The sequence below is a fragment of the Pyrus communis genome, chromosome 1, assembly GCF_963583255.1.
Source record: "Pyrus communis chromosome 1, drPyrComm1.1, whole genome shotgun sequence".
Taxonomy (NCBI): domain Eukaryota; kingdom Viridiplantae; phylum Streptophyta; class Magnoliopsida; order Rosales; family Rosaceae; genus Pyrus; species Pyrus communis.
In genome coordinates, this window is record NC_084803.1 from 24,595,834 (window position 1) to 24,613,627 (window position 17,794).

Here is a 17,794-nt window from a genome sequence, read left to right on the forward strand (position 1 = left end):
TGGCGCCGTTGCCGGGGATTGGCAAAATTGCTAATCCCTTGTCTTGAGTCTTGTTTAAATTGTTTAGTTTCTATTTTGTTTTAATTTTTTTTGCACCGTGTGTATGTGTTTTGTTTTCTTACTTGTGCCAAGTCTATTAAGTTGGTTATTTATCTTGTTTACTTTTGTGTGTAGGTGCTAGTTTATGACCCGTAGCTCACAACCTGTTCGTGAGCATATCTCCGACTTTGACGGTGATTTCGAGAGAACTTTGAGAAGGAACAAGAAATTGCAAGAGTCTAATCCTCCTAGTCCCGAACCTGAAGTAGAAGAGGAAGCCCCAGATTGGGTTAAAGAAGAAGTACCAACCATGGCCATGGACAATCGAACCATCAAAGAGCTTTCTGCCTCGGGTTTGGCCAATGCAGCCCCTCTTTACATTCAATACCCCGAGGCTGCCCAAGGCAAGACTGATGAATTCGAGTTGAAGTCAAGCTTGTTGCACCACATTCCGAAATACCATGGGCTTTCCATGGAAGATCCCAACAAGCATCTCAAGGAGTTCGAGGTTGTTTGTTCGAGCATGACACCCATAAATGTTGATGGGAACATTCTGATGATAAAGGCTTTTCCATTCTCTCTTGTGGAAAAGGCTAAGGATTGGCTTTATGAATTGGCACCCGGGACCGTTACTTCTTGGGAAAGCATGAAGAGAGCGTTCTTGGAGAAGTTCTTCCCTACTTCAAAAGTCATTCTCTTAAGGAAGAAAATTAGCGGAATCCAACAAAGTCAAGGAGAATCTTTTCCGGCATACTACGAGCGTTTTAAAGCCCTTGTTGCATCATGTCCTCAACATCAAATGAAGGAGGAGCTTCTCCTTCAATACTTCTATGAGGGCCTTCTTCCCATTGAAAGGCAAATGCTCGACGCTTCGGCGGGAGGTGCATTGGTGGACAAAACACCTATGGCAGCCAAGACCCTAATTGCAAACCGTGCTCTAAATGCATAACAATATGAAGGTGTTGGGCAGAGAGACGCCCCACGGCCACATCATGTAAATGAGGTAAGTTCTATTTCCGAATTACAATCCCAAATGGCTAACCTTCAATCTATGTTGTCGCAGTTTGTGGAGGGCCCCAAAGCGCAAGGAGCTACAATCTATGGTGTATGCTCCATTCAAGGGCATCCATCCGAGACATGCCCTCAATTAATTGAGAACGGAGGGTGGGAATCTGCCAATGCCATGGGCTATGGGAATCAAAACCAACCAAGGAACGACCCATATTCTAACACATATAATCCAGGTTGGAGAGATCACCCAAATTTCAGATGGAGAGATGCACAACAACCTGCCCAACAAAGTGGATTCCGACAACCTCCGGGTTTCTTTCCAAGGCCAATGGCACCACAACCACCTCCTCAAGCACAATCATCCCAAACCAACTCAGGTACGTCTATGAATGATGATAAAACATATCAATTATTAACCACAATGGCGCAGGGAATGCAGAACCAAGCAAAGGAGGTGAATGAACTAAAGAAACAAATGGGACAAATGGCCGAATTTTTGGGACAATTTCGTGAGAATGGTAAGTTACCAAGCACTACGGAGGTCAATCCAAAGGGTGGCTTCGAATCTGCAAAAGCTATCACCCTAAGAAGTGGAAAAGAAGCGGGAAGCAAAGCACATGAATCTGCCCAAAACAAGGAAGATGAGCAATCCGACCCCACGGCGAGTGTAGCACCACCCAAGCCGCAACCATCTAAACCTTCCCATCCGTCCATCTCAGGTAATGTTGTCCCAAATGTTGTGATTTCGAACACTAATCTGCCCAATGTTCCTTTCCCTCGCAGATTTGCACAATCAAAGAAGGAAGAAGCCGAGAAGGACATTCTAGAGACCTTTCGGAAAGTTCAAGTCAATATTCCGCTCCTAGATGCCATAAAGCAAGTGCCCAAATACGCTAAGTTCTTGAAGGAATTATGCACTACAAGGAAGAGGGCGTCACATAAAGAGGTAGTAAGGGTAAGTGAGAACGTTTCCGCTGTTTTACAAAGAAAGTTACCACCAAAGTGCAAAGATCCAGGTAGCTTTACAATCCCTTGTATTATTGGTCAAACTAAGTTCGAACATGCTATGTTAGACTTAGGAGCTTCAATTAACGTCATGCCATACTCTATTTATGCTTCAATGAACCTTGGTGAATTGAAAAATGATGGTGTGATTATTCAGTTGGCCGATAGATCTAATGCCTATCCAAAGGGCGTATTGGAAGATGTCTTAGTGCAGGTGAATGATTTGATCTTCCCGGCGGATTTCTATGTCCTTGAAATGGAGGAAACCACCCATGCTCCATCCTTGCCGATTCTTCTTGGGAGGCCATTCATGAAGACGGCCCGAACTAAGATAGACGTGTTTAAAGGCACTTTAACAATGGAATTCGATGGGGAAGTGATTGATTTTAATATTTCTGAAACTATGAGATATCCCGTTGATGACCATTCTTATTTTTCCATTGATGTTATCGATTCTTTGGCGCAGGTATACCTTGAAGAATTGAACGAGGATGCCCTGGAAACAACCATCACTAAGGCCATAGAGCGCAAAAATGAAGGATTTTGGTCAATGCAAGGCCATGGCAAGGAGGAGGAATTCTTTGCCATGGGTTCTAGTGAAGAAATAATTGAGGTTGTGGCAGCCCTTGAGTCATTGCCACAACAATATGGTAAGGTTCCACTCTCACTTTCAAATTCAGTTTCCACTAAGATGCTACCTTCTGTTGTTCAGGCACCATCGCTTGAACTTAAGCCGTTGCCGGACCATTTGAAGTATGTGTTTTTGGGAGAAGGCGAAACATTGCCCGTCATCATTTCATCAAGTCTCACGGCAATGGAGGAGGAGAAGCTTGTGAAGGTGCTTCGAGAGCACAAAACGGCCATAGGGTGGACTTTGGCCGACATTAAAGGAATAAGCCCTACCACATGCATGCACCGTATACTTCTTGAGGAGGGGACTAAGCCATCCCGAGAGGCTCAACGCCGTCTCAACCCTCCAATGATGGAAGTGGTGAAGAAGGAAATAATCAAGCTTTTGGATTGCGGAGTGATCTACCCTATCTCCGATAGCCGTTGGGTCTCTCCAGTTCAAGTCGTTCCCAAGAAGTCCGGAGTAACTGTTATCAAGAATGATGAGAATGAGCTCGTGCCTACACGCATTCAGACTGGATGGCGGGTATGTATCGATTACCGGAAGCTAAATGCCATGACTAGGAAAGATCACTTTCCTTTGCCATTCATCGACCAGATGCTCGAAAGGTTAGCCGGTCATGCTTTTTACTGTTTTCTTGATGGATACTCTGGATATAACCAAATTGTGATAGCCCCGGATGATCAAGAGAAGACCACATTCACATGTCCCTTTGGAACATTTGCTTATCGTCGCATGCCATTTGGCTTATGCAACGCACCGGCCACTTTCCAAAGGTGTATGGTAAGTATATTTTCCGATTTTGTTGAAAAGATCATTGAGGTTTTCATGGATGATTTCAGTGTATTTGGGAGTTCATTTGATAATTGCTTGGATAATCTGACCTTAATTTTGAAACGATGTGTTGAAACTAACCTTGTCTTGAATTGGGAGAAATGTCATTTTATGGTGAAACAAGGTATAGTTTTAGGACATATTGTTTCAGAAAAAGGAATTGAAGTAGATAAATCAAAAATAGACCTTGTACGTCACTTACCCTCTCCTACTTCGGTTAGAGAGGTACGTTCGTTTCTTGGCCATGCAGGGTTCTATAGGCGTTTTATCAAGGACTTCTCCAAGATGTCCAACCCTCTTTGCCGATTGCTTCAAAAAGATGTGCCATTCAAGTTTGATGAAGAGTGTAATTCGGCATTTAACCAACTCAAGGAGAAGCTAGTCTCGGCCCCCATTATTGTACCTCCAGATTGGAGCCTTCCGTTCGAGCTCATGTGCGATGCATCCGACTATGCATTAGGAGCTGTTCTAGGACAAAGAAGAGACAAGCGGCCGCATGTCATATACTATGCCTCTCGGACTCTCAATGATGCCCAATTGAACTACTCCACGACGGAAAAAGAACTTCTAGCTGTGGTTTTTGCTTTAGATAAATTCCGTTCATATTTAATTGGTACTAAAGTAATCGTTTATTCTGATCATGCAGCTTTGAGGTACTTGATCACGAAAAAGGAAGCAAAGCCGAGGCTTATCCGTTGGATTCTTCTTCTTCAAGAATTTGATATTGAAATCCGGGATAAGAAAGGAAGCGAGAATGTAGTGGCTGACCATTTAAGCCGAATGATCCACGAGGAGCATGAACATGCCGTACCTATCCCTGAAACTTTTCCTGATGAGCAGCTGCTATCCATTGAGGTAAGTGAACCATGGTATGCAGATTTAGTGAATTACTTGGTGGCTAAACAATTTCCAAATGAACTAAACAAGCACCAACGTGATAAGCTTAAAAATGATGCACGTTTCTATGTTTGGGATGACCCTTATTTGTGGAAGTATTGCTCAGATCAAATTGTACGTAGATGTGTGCATGATTCTGAATTTCACTCAATTCTAAGCTTTTGTCACACATATGCATGTGGTGGTCATTTTGGCACACAACGCACTGCCCTCAAGGTTCTAGAGTGTGGTTTTTATTGGCCGACTATATTTAGGGATGCTAGAACCTTTTGTATGTCTTGTGATCGTTGCCAACGAATGGGTAACATAGGTACCAAGGACCAAATGCCGCAAACCCCTGTCTTTAATGTTGAAATTTTTGATGTTTGGGGCATTGATTTCATGGGCCCTTTCCCTCCATCTTATGGTTTCACTTATATCTTGCTAGCCGTTGATTATGTTTCTAAATGGGTGGAAGCAAAAGCCACCCGTACTAACGATTCTAAGGTGGTTGCAGATTTCGTGAAAACTAACATTTTTGCTAGGTTTGGAATGCCGAGAGTAATCATAAGTGATGGAGGGTCTCACTTTTGCAATCGGACCATTGAGGCATTGCTAAGAAAGTACCATGTCAACCATAAGGTCTCCACACCTTACCATCCTCAAACAAATGGCCAAGCCGAGGTGTCTAACCGAGAAATCAAACAAATTTTGGAGAAGACCGTTGGACCAACAAGGAGGGATTGGAGCTTACGTTTAGATGATGCACTGTGGGCATATCGTACGGCATACAAAACACCCATTGGGATGTCACCTTTTCGGCTCGTCTATGGTAAGCCATGTCATTTGCCCGTAGAGTTAGAGCACAAGGCACATTGGGCCGTGAAGACTTTCAACATGGACATAGATGCAGCGGGAGTTCATAGGAAGCTCCAATTGAATGAACTTGAGGAGATTCGGAATAAAGCCTATGAGAATGCCCGGGTGTACAAAGCCAAGACCAAAGCATTCCATGATAAAATGATTCGAACCAAGACCTTCACAGTTGGGCAGAAAGTGTTACTTTTCAACTCTCGCCTACGTTTGTTTCCTGGTAAGTTGCGTTCTAAATGGATTGGCCCGTTTGTTGTTACTAACGTTTTACCTTATGGTGCAGTACAAATCAAAAGTTCAAAGACGCAGCAAGAATTCAAAGTGAATGGGCATCGATTGAAGCCCTATTACGAGACGTTTGAGGAGCATGTCGTGGAGGAGGTACCCCTCCATGCCGTGGAACCTAGTCAAGCTTAAACGGAGGTACCGTCCGGCTGTAAGACGTAAAAGAAAGCGCTACTTGGGAGGCAACCCATGCATTCAACAAAGGAAGACTTAGAAAGCACTCCAATTCCAGATTCCTAAAAACTCTTCTCTTTGTTGCTATTTCGTTTTTGCCTTGTTAGGTTGTTTAGTTGTTATTGTTTGTTTGTTTATTAATTCTGTGAGTCTATGATTGTAACATTAAGAAAATGTTTTGTTTATTGATAGGCACTGCTAAACAAAGAAAGATGGAGCCTTCACAAAAGGCGTTTACTTGAAGCCCCACTACTGGGCAAAACTCTCGGAGCGGGAGGCATCGGAGCAGAAGACATCGGAGCAGAAGGCATCGGAGCGGAAGGCATCGGAGCGGGAGGCATCGGAGCTAGAGCATTCCAGGCCCCAATACTTGGCCAAACGCTGGACGAGCCAGGAAAATGTGCCTCTGGAAGTAAGCCGAAAGCCTTTGACGGTCACTTTGACGGTCACTTTGCATTCGAACATTGGATTCTTGCAGCTCATCAAGCTTCCTCCTCATGCCCGTTGAATAGTTGTTTGCAAGCACATGCAAACTTCTATTCTCATACTTCAGCTGCTTGATCTCTTGCTTGAGACTTTCCACCTCTGCCATCAATGATTCCACCTGACGGGAGCGGGCAAGCATGCGTTGGCCCATATTGGACACAGAGCTCGCACACTGAACACTAAGTGCGAGGGACTCTTGAACGGCCAACTCATCGGACCGTCCTGACAGCAGCCTACTATCTTTTGGAGTGAGGAGGTTCTTAGCTACTATTGTAGCTGTTGTGGCATCCTGCATCACGGAGTCTTCACCTGTGAGAGGACCGTTAGAAGAAAAGAAAGAAGGGCGCCATACGTTACCTTGACGCGGCGCGCCCGTATCACTGCTAAGGCTCAATTCCAAGCTAAGGTTCGATGAGTTTGCCATTTTTCAAAAGTGTTCAAAGAGAAGGGATGGAGTTAAATTTCAAAGGGTCGGAGTCGATTTTCAAGAATGGGAAGTCTTCAGAGTGTGTTTGTTGTGGTGATCGATAGCTCTATAAAAAGCCAAGGCGACGCGTCCACCGATTCAAGAAGCCGGAATTTCCGGCGTAATTTAGGCGTTGCTTTCTCGGCTTTTCAGAAGACGCACGTGGAGGCCATCATCGCAACTACACATCTTTAGCCGACAAGCGCAAAGTTCGGCGACGCTTTCTCTGCTTTTCAGAAAACGCGTGCAGCTTTGTCAAAAGGAGCCGCATCTGCACTACCACGTGTCATTCAGAAAGCGAAGGGGCGTCGTTCAGAAATCGAAGGGGCGCCTGCTCAGAAATCGAAGAGGCGTATTCAAAGATCGAAGAGGCGCCACTATTTCAAAAAGACGGATTTGCGAGATCAAAACGTTTGTCGACAAGGGTAAAAAGTACCACCACTTGCTATTATCTCTATATATGTCGACCTTCATTTTGTTTTTGGCAAGGTAAAACCTGAAGAAAATGCCCAACTTTTCCTCACCTCTGAGGAAGCACTCCCAGCAAAGCCTTTCGAAATACTCAATTCTTTCTTCTTCCCCAAAGATGATACCAGATGCCTGGAGTACAAATGACCCAGGAGGAAACGGCGGATTGAAATACGCTGATTCATTCACCGCTTCTTCAAAAGCAAAGGTATCTCATATCATCAAGGTCAAAAGCAAAAGTATCTCATATCATGCTTTTTCCCTGTCTTTTTCTTTGTCCTTGTTCTTACTCGCATGGCAAAGTGAAAGAAGCAATCAGCCGGCACTTGGAGTCAGTCTTCCGATCTGGAGCCAACTGCCTGGAACTTATTCCTGATTGCTTACCTAGCGTTGCTCTCGAGTAGTCATCTTCAACGGTTGATACACTTCCAGAGAAGGGACCACTCCTGCACAGATTGAACAAAGAAACAGATAAAAGGGATAAGCTCAGACCTTCGGGGGAGACCCTAAAGGGAATCCTGCTGCCCAGATCAAGAGTAGTACAAAGGAAAATCAACGATGGGTGGCAACCAGTTCGAGAGAACCCCTGTGAAATCAACAACATCAAGCCTCAATGCAATCACCAAGGAGAAGAGGGAATTTACACTCTATAACCAGATTTGCGTCTCTAAACTCTTCTCTTTGTTAATTACATTATGCCATGTTTAGTATGTTTAAGTGCTTTTTGTGTATTTACTTATGCTTTGTGTGAATCTATGCTTAAAACATTGAGGACAATGTTTGATTTAAGTGTGGGGGGGTAACTAAGTATATTTGATGCAAATTCGTTGGATTTTATCACCTATCACTTCACATGTTGTTTCTCACTGTTTTAAAAACTGTTTTAGTGTGTTTTGTCTTAAAAATTCGAAAATCCCATAAAAATTTGAAAAATTGTTTTGAAAAACCCAAAAAGAGTTGTTTTTGTGTGTGTGTTTGTGTCTTAGGATACCTTCCAACACAATGATAAGGATTTGGTTTGTAATTGCATGACTGTTAAAAAGAGTTATAAACATAGAGAAAAGTTTGATTTACTCTTGGTATATGCTTGGTTATGGTTATAATGTATGACTTCACATGCAATCATAAAAGAAAATTTAGTTTTTGTAACATGCCTGAAGGAAGGAACTCAAACAAATGCTACAACCCTGAGAGACTTGAGCCTATAACGTTCTTTGGAGAGTATAATCTGTGATTTCTTGTTTTCTAAAATCGTTGCATGATCTCATTATTCTTTGCTTGGTTACTGCTTAGAAGGCGTTTCATCATATAGTTCCAAATGCTAGAACTCATGCCCATTTCATTCAAAGCATGTTATTGATTTGCATAACATATATCAAGATGAAGTTGTGTAGTTGCCACCATAGCCAAATAGCCTCGCTTCCCATATTTCGTATATGTTGTAAGTTTTACCCCCGTTGAGCCATGTTAACCCATGTTCTTTGTTAACCCACTTTATCTTCACCTAACCTAGAATATGACCGTCCTTACCCTTGTTCTTAAAAGATAGTGAGCATGACTTAATTGAATTCCTTTTGAGTTACATTATGAAAGAAAATAAGTGTGGGGGAGAGAATGTTTAAGTGTTTTTGTTTTGAGATTCAAAAGAAAAAAAAGGAAAAAAAAAAAAAAAAAAAAAAAAAAGAAAAAAAAAAAAAAGAGAATAAGTGATTGAAGAAAGGTTCCAAAACACCAATTCTGGGCGTAAATTGTCTAAATTCTCCCTTTTTGTTCAAAAGTTGAGTTTTCATTCAAAAGTGAATTCTAAGTTGATTCAAATGCTTTGCTCACTATTTCTTTAAGAACCTTTGTTTTCCATATCCCTTCTTTGTTATCCACATACCCCAAGCCCCGTTACAACCCTTGACTTCTATCTTGAGTGTTGTGTATTTCAATTTGTGGAGTTTGAACTTGGTATGAGCTTATGGTGTCACTGGTTCTCGCGTCTAAGTAGTAGCATTCCATTCATGAGATCATATCTAAACTTGATTTTTAACTCCAGAATTTGCGTTCTTTGTGATACATATATGTGAGTGTCGTTTTCATGTTTACATCAATCTTCTCACATATGACTAGATTAGGGTGTGTAGTTAGAAAATCTGAGTAAAAATTGAGTGCATATCTTGAAAGAAATTGAGCAAATTCTCTAAGGCATGTTACTACATTCAAAACATGGTTTTAAATGCTTAATTGTGAACTAGTATATGGTGACTATGATTAAGAATGTACTTAAGTGTCAAGATGACTAAAATCTGTGAGAATGATGATTTTTAACATGTCATGTGCATTGGAAATCCCTAAGACGGTTGTTGGAAGGTTTAGGTTGTGTTTTACGTGTTTAGTGTCGTTTTGTTTATTTGTTTTTATTCTGTTTTGCTCGAGGACTAGCAAAAGCTAAGTGTGGGGGTATTTGATAGGAGCATATTCATGCGACTTAAATGGCTTGTTCTCGTGCATTTACGTTATGTTTCTCTCGTTATTTTAGTCCTTTATGCTTCTTTTGTGTGTTTTCAGGTTCTAAGGGCCTAGGGAGCAAGAAAGTTCATTTTGAGGCCATTTGGAGCATTTTTGGGCATGGATTGGATAGCTTATCCATGGAGCCAAGAGGATGGACGAATTTGAAGGCCTTGTATGCACTTGAAGACACAAAACAATGGCCCTAACCCAATCACATAACACATTATGCCATACAAACCAACCTATTTTAGGCCCATTCTATGTACTTAAACCCTAGCCCTTTAAACTAGTTCATTTATCACTTATCAAACCATTCACTTATCACTCACCACATATCATTCACTTATCACTTAACATATCATTCATTTATTTCACTTCCATACTCCTCTTAATTCCACATGCATTCTCACACATGCACATCATTCACTCACATTTCCACCATTCATTCTTTATTCCTTTCCAAACATCTCACATGCATTTCTTCATTATTTCCTAACCCTACATGCATTATTTATTGCATCTTCACATGCATTCACATGCATTTTTCAGCAAGAAAACATTCTTGCCGTGGCTTTCACATGCAAAAGCCATGCTTTCACATGCAAAAGCCATGCATTCACATGCATTTTTCAGCAAGAAAACATTCTTGCCGTGGCTTTCACATGCAATTCCATTTTCACATGCTTCCCTTGTTGTTTTTCATCATTAACCATCCACATGCATGCTTAAACAAATACTAATTCACACCTCCATTCCTCCTATAAAAACCCTTGCATTCTCATTCATAAACACACCTCAATTCATTCTCATTCACTCCCCATTACATATCTCTCCATTTCTCACACCACAACACAAACACACACCATCTTTACATCCTGAAATTCCAAGCCTTGTCGTGGGTTTCTTTCCATTTTCTATCTTTCCTCATCCATTTCCATAATTCCCCAATCCATTCAACACACCAACAACATCCCTTAGACCTTGTGCCATAATAACGAAGAAGAAGAGTGCCTAAACGTTCATACAATTCAAGTTTGAGTTGTTGGAATGTTTAGGTGTTTCTTTGATTTCAAAGTTTAAATTCAATTTTCTTTGTTTTGTAATGGAAGAGAAGAGTGCCTAAACGTTCATACAATTCAAGTTTGAGTTGTTGGAATGTTTAGTTGTCTCTTTGATTTCAAGGTTATGAGGAACTAAACCCCCTTTAGCTAGGGGGTGATTCGAAACTATGTTTATATTTGCAATATGAATTGATTACTTTTGGTTGGAATTTCATAAGTTGTGGATTCAATTCGTTTAACTGTTTGATTGATAACGTATTTATGTATGTTCATTGAGATTGCAAGCTTAATTTTCATGCATGAATATGACGCTTATAAACAATCGCGTTAAACGAATTCTTGGCATAAGTTTCATGCGTATTCCATAGTAACGAATGCCTCGTCAATGTTTATGATTTCCGTTGGACTTAATGATCTTTGTTGAATGTCTCTTTCATGCGTATTCCATAGTTAGGGACTTTGATTAAGAATAATTTGGTTGTAATGCGTATTCCATTCAATCCAATGAATCTAGGGAAATCTGAAAGTTAATTTAAGCGAACCTAATTAACTTGGAGCATTGAGTTTCATAATTTATCGAAAGACCAACCGAAAATCAATCTTATATTGCAAGTGTAACATGTGTGGAGAAGAACCCCTTGGCTATTCCATCATCCATATTTTCATCACATTCATATTTACGTTTATTCGTTTTACAATTTGCTTAGTTTATTAACTTGTTTTGTTATTTCAATTTTCGTCAAATCAAACTTCCCCCCCCCTTATTTTGTTAAGTCTTAATCATTTGATTTGTCTTATTTTATGTTTTTAAAGTATTTGGAGTCTTTTGAACTTGTTTTGAGTCTTTTAAGTTTGTCTTAGTGTTTTAAAAGTTAGTTTTATTTATTTAAGTCAAGTGTTTAGCATCCCTAGTTAATCCCCGGTTAGAACGATCCCTACTTACATCATTACTACAATTGTCACAAATAGGGTTTAATTTGTATGCGTATAATGCTCGCATCAATTAGCTAAGAAATGGAGTTGAGTAGCTAAAGGTACTCAAGCATTTGAAGTGATGATCGCCAATGGGGGAAAGATTAAGGGTAGTGGTTGTTATAAAGATGTCCTTCTATTATTGGGTGGTTATGAATGCTTCGCTGAGTTATTTTCCTTACCACTGGGAGGTTGTGACATGGTTTTGAGGGTCCAATAACATACAAGTTGCATCACAATGTTCCTCCTACACTTTGGTACAAGAAATTTCAGTGCAGCAGCTTGATAAGGAATCTTATAACTTTAATTTGGGAATATTATTGTACTCTATGTCCAGGGAAAAACTAAAAGCCTTTGACCTCACTCTTCTTCAATTGCAACAGTTGTAGGAGATTTTGAGGCAATTTGAGAAAGTTTTTGCAGTGCCTACTACCCTACCATCTCCTAGAGACCATGACCATAAAACCCCCTTGATTCCTGGTGCAAAACCACCCAACATAAGACCATATCACTATGGCCCGATTCAAAAGTCTGAGATTGAGAAGGCAGTTCAAGAAGTTCTAGATGCAGGATTCATAAGGCCAAGTCATAGCCCCTTTTCATTTCTAGTTCTCTTAGTGAGAAAGAAAGAGGGTGGACGGAGAATGTGTATGGATTATAGGGAGTTGAATGCCATCACTGTGAATGACAAATATCCAATCCCATGCATTGATGATCTACTAGATGAATTGTTTGGGGCCTGATACTTCACTAAGTTGGATTTAAGGTCCGGCTGTCATCAAATTTGGATGCACCCATCAGATGTTGAGAAAATTGCATTTAGACCTCATGTAGGTCACTATGAATTTCTGGTTATGCCATTTGGACTCACCAATGCTCCTACTACCTTCTAAAACCTCATGAATGATCTTTTCAGGCCCTTTCTTAGAAAATTTATCTTGGTCTTCTTCGATGACATTTTGATCTATAGTAAAACATGGGAGGATTACTTGCTTCACTTGCAAGAAACCTTTGCAATTTTGCATCAGAATCAACTATATGTGACAAAAGCAAAAATGTGTTTTTGGTCAAAGCACAATGGAGTACTTAGGCCATATTGTGTCTAGAAAAGAAGTATCAGTTGACCCTAGAAAGCTTAAGGCTATACTTGATTGGTCAGTTCCCACCATTGTGAAACAATTGAGAGGGTTCTTGGGATTAACTGGCTATTACAGAAAATTTGTGCCAGGATATGGGAAAATTTGTCAACCTCTATATTATCTCATTAAGAATGATAGCTTTGTATGGTCTCCCTCATCTAATGAGGCTTTTGAGCACTTGAAGAGGGTAATGGCTTCACCATAGGTCTTGACTCTTCCTAATTTTTCAAAGCCATTCGAGTTGGAGTGTGATGCTTCTGGTAATGGGATAGAAGTTTTCTTGCAACAAGGGGGTAGACCAATGGCTTTCACTAGCTAAGCATTGAGGCCAAGGAACCAAGCTCTTTTTACATACGAGAGAGAATTCATTGCTATAGTGCATGCTATAAAGAAGTGGCAAAACTACTTGCAAGGAAGACACTTTATCATTAAGACTGATCACATTAGCCTTAAATATTTCTTGTAGCTTAGAGCTAACACTGCTTTTAGGCAAAAATGGGCTTCAAAATTGCTTGGTTATGATTACGAGATTCAGTACAAACATGGCAAGGATAATGTGGTTGCTAATGCCCTATCTAGGGTTCCAACACCCAAGAAATTCTCTGATGTGCCTGTGGAAGTGTCACTTAATATGCTGGAGTGTAAGGCTATCACATCTCCATATGTTGGATGGCTAGATGAACTGCACAGAGGGTTGGACCATGATCTATAGGTTAAAAGTAAGTCACAAGAGGTGGCACACTCCATTACAGATCTTTCACAGGGCACTAATTCCAAGTTAAGCACATTTCACATTGATAATGGGTTTCTAAAGTACAAGGGCAGAATTGTTCTAAGACCTACCTCTAGTTGGAAGTCCAAAATCTTGGAGGAACACCATTGCACTCCCACTTCTGGTCACCAAGGTGCTCAAAACCTATCAAAGGCTCAAAAGGTGCTTTTATTGGTAGGGAATAAAGCAAGATATTAAGAAATATGTATCTAAGTGTGCTATCTGTCATCAAAATAAATATGAAACCATAGCTCTACCAGGTTTACTTCAACCTCTTCCTATTCCAGAGAAAATATGGACTAGCATCCGCATGGATTTCATTATGGGGTTACCTAACTGGAAGGGCAAGATAGTGATCATGGTTATGGTAGACATATTATCTAAGTTTTCCCACTGTGTTGCTTTATCCCATCCATACACAACAGCAAGTGTAGCCCACTTATTTGTGGACCATATGTTTAAACTCCATGGCATTAGTTAGTGACAGACTCTGTGTTCCTCAGTCAGTTCTTGCAAGAGTTCTTCGAATTGCAAGGCTCCAAACTGAGCATGAGTTCTGGATACCAACCCCAAAGTGATGGACAAACTGAAGTTATGAACCGGTGCTTAGAAACCTCATTGGGCTGAGTGGAGTTATAACGCCTCATACCACACATCTACCAAACTTACTCCCTTTTAAGTTGTTTATGGTATTCCTCCTCCACTCATTACTACCTATGAAAGGGGCACAACTAAGTTGAAAGTGGTGGAACAAGCATTACTAGAAAGGGATAAGATGTTGGCATTGCTGAAATCTAATTTGGAATGGGCTCAGACTCAGATGAAGCATCAAGCAAATAAACATCGAACTGAGAAGGAATTTGTTGTGGGAGATTGGGTATATTGGATATTGATACCTTATTAGTTGCAATCATTAAACTCCCATGCCTTTTGATGTGAAAATTAACTTGACACACAAATTAAACCTTATTTGTAACAATTGTAGTAGATATGTAAGTAGGGATCGTTCTAGACTGGGGATTAACTAGGGATGCTAATCTATATAAATAAGACTCAAAAACACTAAACTAGACTCTATAGACTCAAAACTAACTTTAGACATTTAAAACAACAAACAATAATAAAAAAAGACTCAATTTTAGACTCAATAAGTGTTTTGGACGAAAATAGGACTTAACTAGACTCAAAAGACTCAAGGAAACAGGTTTTGACTCAAATATGAAGACTAAGTGAAATCGGGATTGTTTTTGACGAATTTTGAACTTAAAACAAAAACTTTATAGAAAACACTTTTAAAAACGAATTTAAGTGAAATAAATGGGTAAAAGGCTAGTTAGAGGGTCCTTCTCCACACATGATATATGCATATAAACCAATGTCCAGTTATTATTCCTTTAGACTATGAATGACAACGCCCCAAATTAGTTGCATCGCACAACTAACCCTCAAGTTTTCCTTATTTCATTGAATTGAATGAAAACGAATTACAACCAAATTATCTTTTTCAAGTTCTTTATATGAGACGCATAACAAAGATACATATCAAAAGTCATTAAGTTTTGTGAAAACTATAAGCATTGACAAGGCATTCATCACTATGAAATGCATGAGACTCATACCAAGGATTTACTTAACGCGATTGTGACTAGCAACCTCCACTACTTGTGAATATAAGTGAATAACTATTACGTGAAACCCCCTTATATTCTAGCATCAAATTCATGCGTGCAAATTAAGTGTTAACCCCCAACCCACATACATAAACCAGTTTTAATAACTTAGATAAGCAAATCACATTCATGCCTTAAGAAATAATAACTGGACGTAATCAATTCATATAAAACATATAATCATGGCTTCGAATTCACCTCCAACTAAAAAGAAGTTAGTTCCTCATGTTCGCAAAACAAAGATAATTAAATTTAAACATTGAACTAAGACTAAGGATAGAAAGAACCAAGAAAACGCTCCACACTCCAATGGCATGCACGGCACTCCCTTGGATGGCAGATTGCACAAGTCCTCCTCTCCTTCCTTCCTTGCTTGCGACACTAGGGTGGTGTAGGGTGAATTGTGGTGTTTTATGGCTAAAAGTATGAATGAATGAATGAGTGAGTGGATGATTTAAAGGGTGCGGCATAGGGTTGTATATATAGGCTAATTATGCACACTTAGTGAAGGAAAAGGATTGCACAATCCCATGGAAAAAGGGTTAAGTCTAGGCAGAAACCAAAGGGGAATGAGATAGGTAGTGCACGGCTAGGATTCAGGGTCTTCTAGAAGGATAGGTGCGGCATACATGTAAGGAGAAGATAAGGTGTTCTAGAAAGAGTGTTTAGGGCAGATTCCTAAACCTAAAGGGACAAGGACATATGATATAGGTGTAGAGGAAGGATTGCAACTCCTAAACCTATAAGGAATGGTCCACATGCAGCAAACAAATGGATAAAGCTTCTAGAAACTGAAATAGGTGTTTAAATGTGTAATTAATCCCCTCTAATTAGCTAGATTTAAGTCCTAACCTGATTTGGATAGGATAGGACAAGATAATGTTAGAGTTAGGAAAGGATAAGGTTGGATAAGATAGGATAAGATAAGGTTGGATAAGGTTCCTTATTTCTTGCTACTTCCTTATCTTCTTTGCATTAGGACTTCATCCACCAGATTTGTAGCCTTTCCTAGCATTTCTTGACTTCAATTTCGTCCATCCTCTTTACTCCATGGTTAAGCTATCTAATCCATGCCCAAAAATGCTCCAATTAGCTTCAAAATGCTCTTTCTTGCTCCTTTTGCCATTAGGACCTAATAACATACGAAAATAGCTTAAAAGACTAAAATAAATAGTAATTAACTCACTAAATGCAAGGAAACAACATAACTAAGTAGCATAAATATGCTCCTATCACCTTTCACAAGTTGCACCCTAAGTTCTATGGTCCATTTGAAGTGTTGGAAAAAATTGGCAAGGTAGCATATAAACTCAGGCATCTAGAGGGCACAAAAATTCATCATGTTTTCCATGTGAGCTGCTTGAACAAGAAGTTGGGTTCTCAGACCATTCCTATTGCTGCTTTACCAGAGCTAGTCATAGATAACTTAGAAGCTAAGAAGCCAAAGGAAGTGTTGTAAAGGCGCATGTAGAAGAAGGGAAATGTTGCAAGAGTTCAAGTCTTGGTGCTTTGGGAGGGTTTGACAACCAATGAAGCCACTTGGGCAGACTTTGATGAATTCACTACCAAATTTCGAGATTTTGTTTTTAAAACCTTGGGGACAAGGTTGTTCTTCAAGGGAGGGGTTAATGATATGAAATGTAATAAGTGATCGGCTTAATCACTTAGTAGAGGTTAATATGGGAGTTTAGTTGTTAATTAGATAATTAGTAAAAGTGCCAGATGGCATTAGTGGAATTGTGAAGTTGTATTAAAGGCTTACATGGAGCTTATGGGACTAACGGTCATTTGAATTAAAAAATATTATTACAAAAAAATATTGGGAGCTCAGCTTCCTCTTCCTCCTTCCGTCATTGTTCCATTCCAATTGTCTAAGCTGCTTGCAAGTTTGAGATAGGGTATCTGAGGTTGATCCATATCAGACCGGTGGCTAGGAAGTACTTGTTAACCATCAAGAGAAAGTAGTTAGGCCATTCTCAAGTCGGTACACCTCCCCATTTTTCATTTTCTTCATCCATTTATATCAAATATTTCTTTTTCAATTATATAAAAATTGAAAATTTTGAGTTATATGATGGTTGGAGTTTTTTTATTATGCAGATTGGGACCAAGATAGTGGGAAGATTCTGAATTTTGGTGATTGTTTGGGAAGCTTCACAATGTTTGACTAGAACTCATCACATGCATCAATCCTTGAAAAATAAAATAAAAACCATTATTCTCCACCAGCTAACTTTGCAAGTAAACATGGAAGAACTTTTGCCCCATCGAACATCCGCTCTACTTTTCTTTTAACTCTTTCACTTTTAATTCATTTATGCAAAATTTAAAAAAAAAAATGTTAATGGGTGAAATGGGTGACCCATTAGCTTAATAATTAGGTTTGGACGACCCGTTAAGTTAATGGGTCGTGTTGAAATCAAGCAAACCTAATAAAACCAACCTGTTTACAAGTCTAAGAGGGAATGCATTTGGTCAACCAACATAAAAAAATGTCAACCTAATTCCATAGGTAGTTATTGAAATACCATGAAAA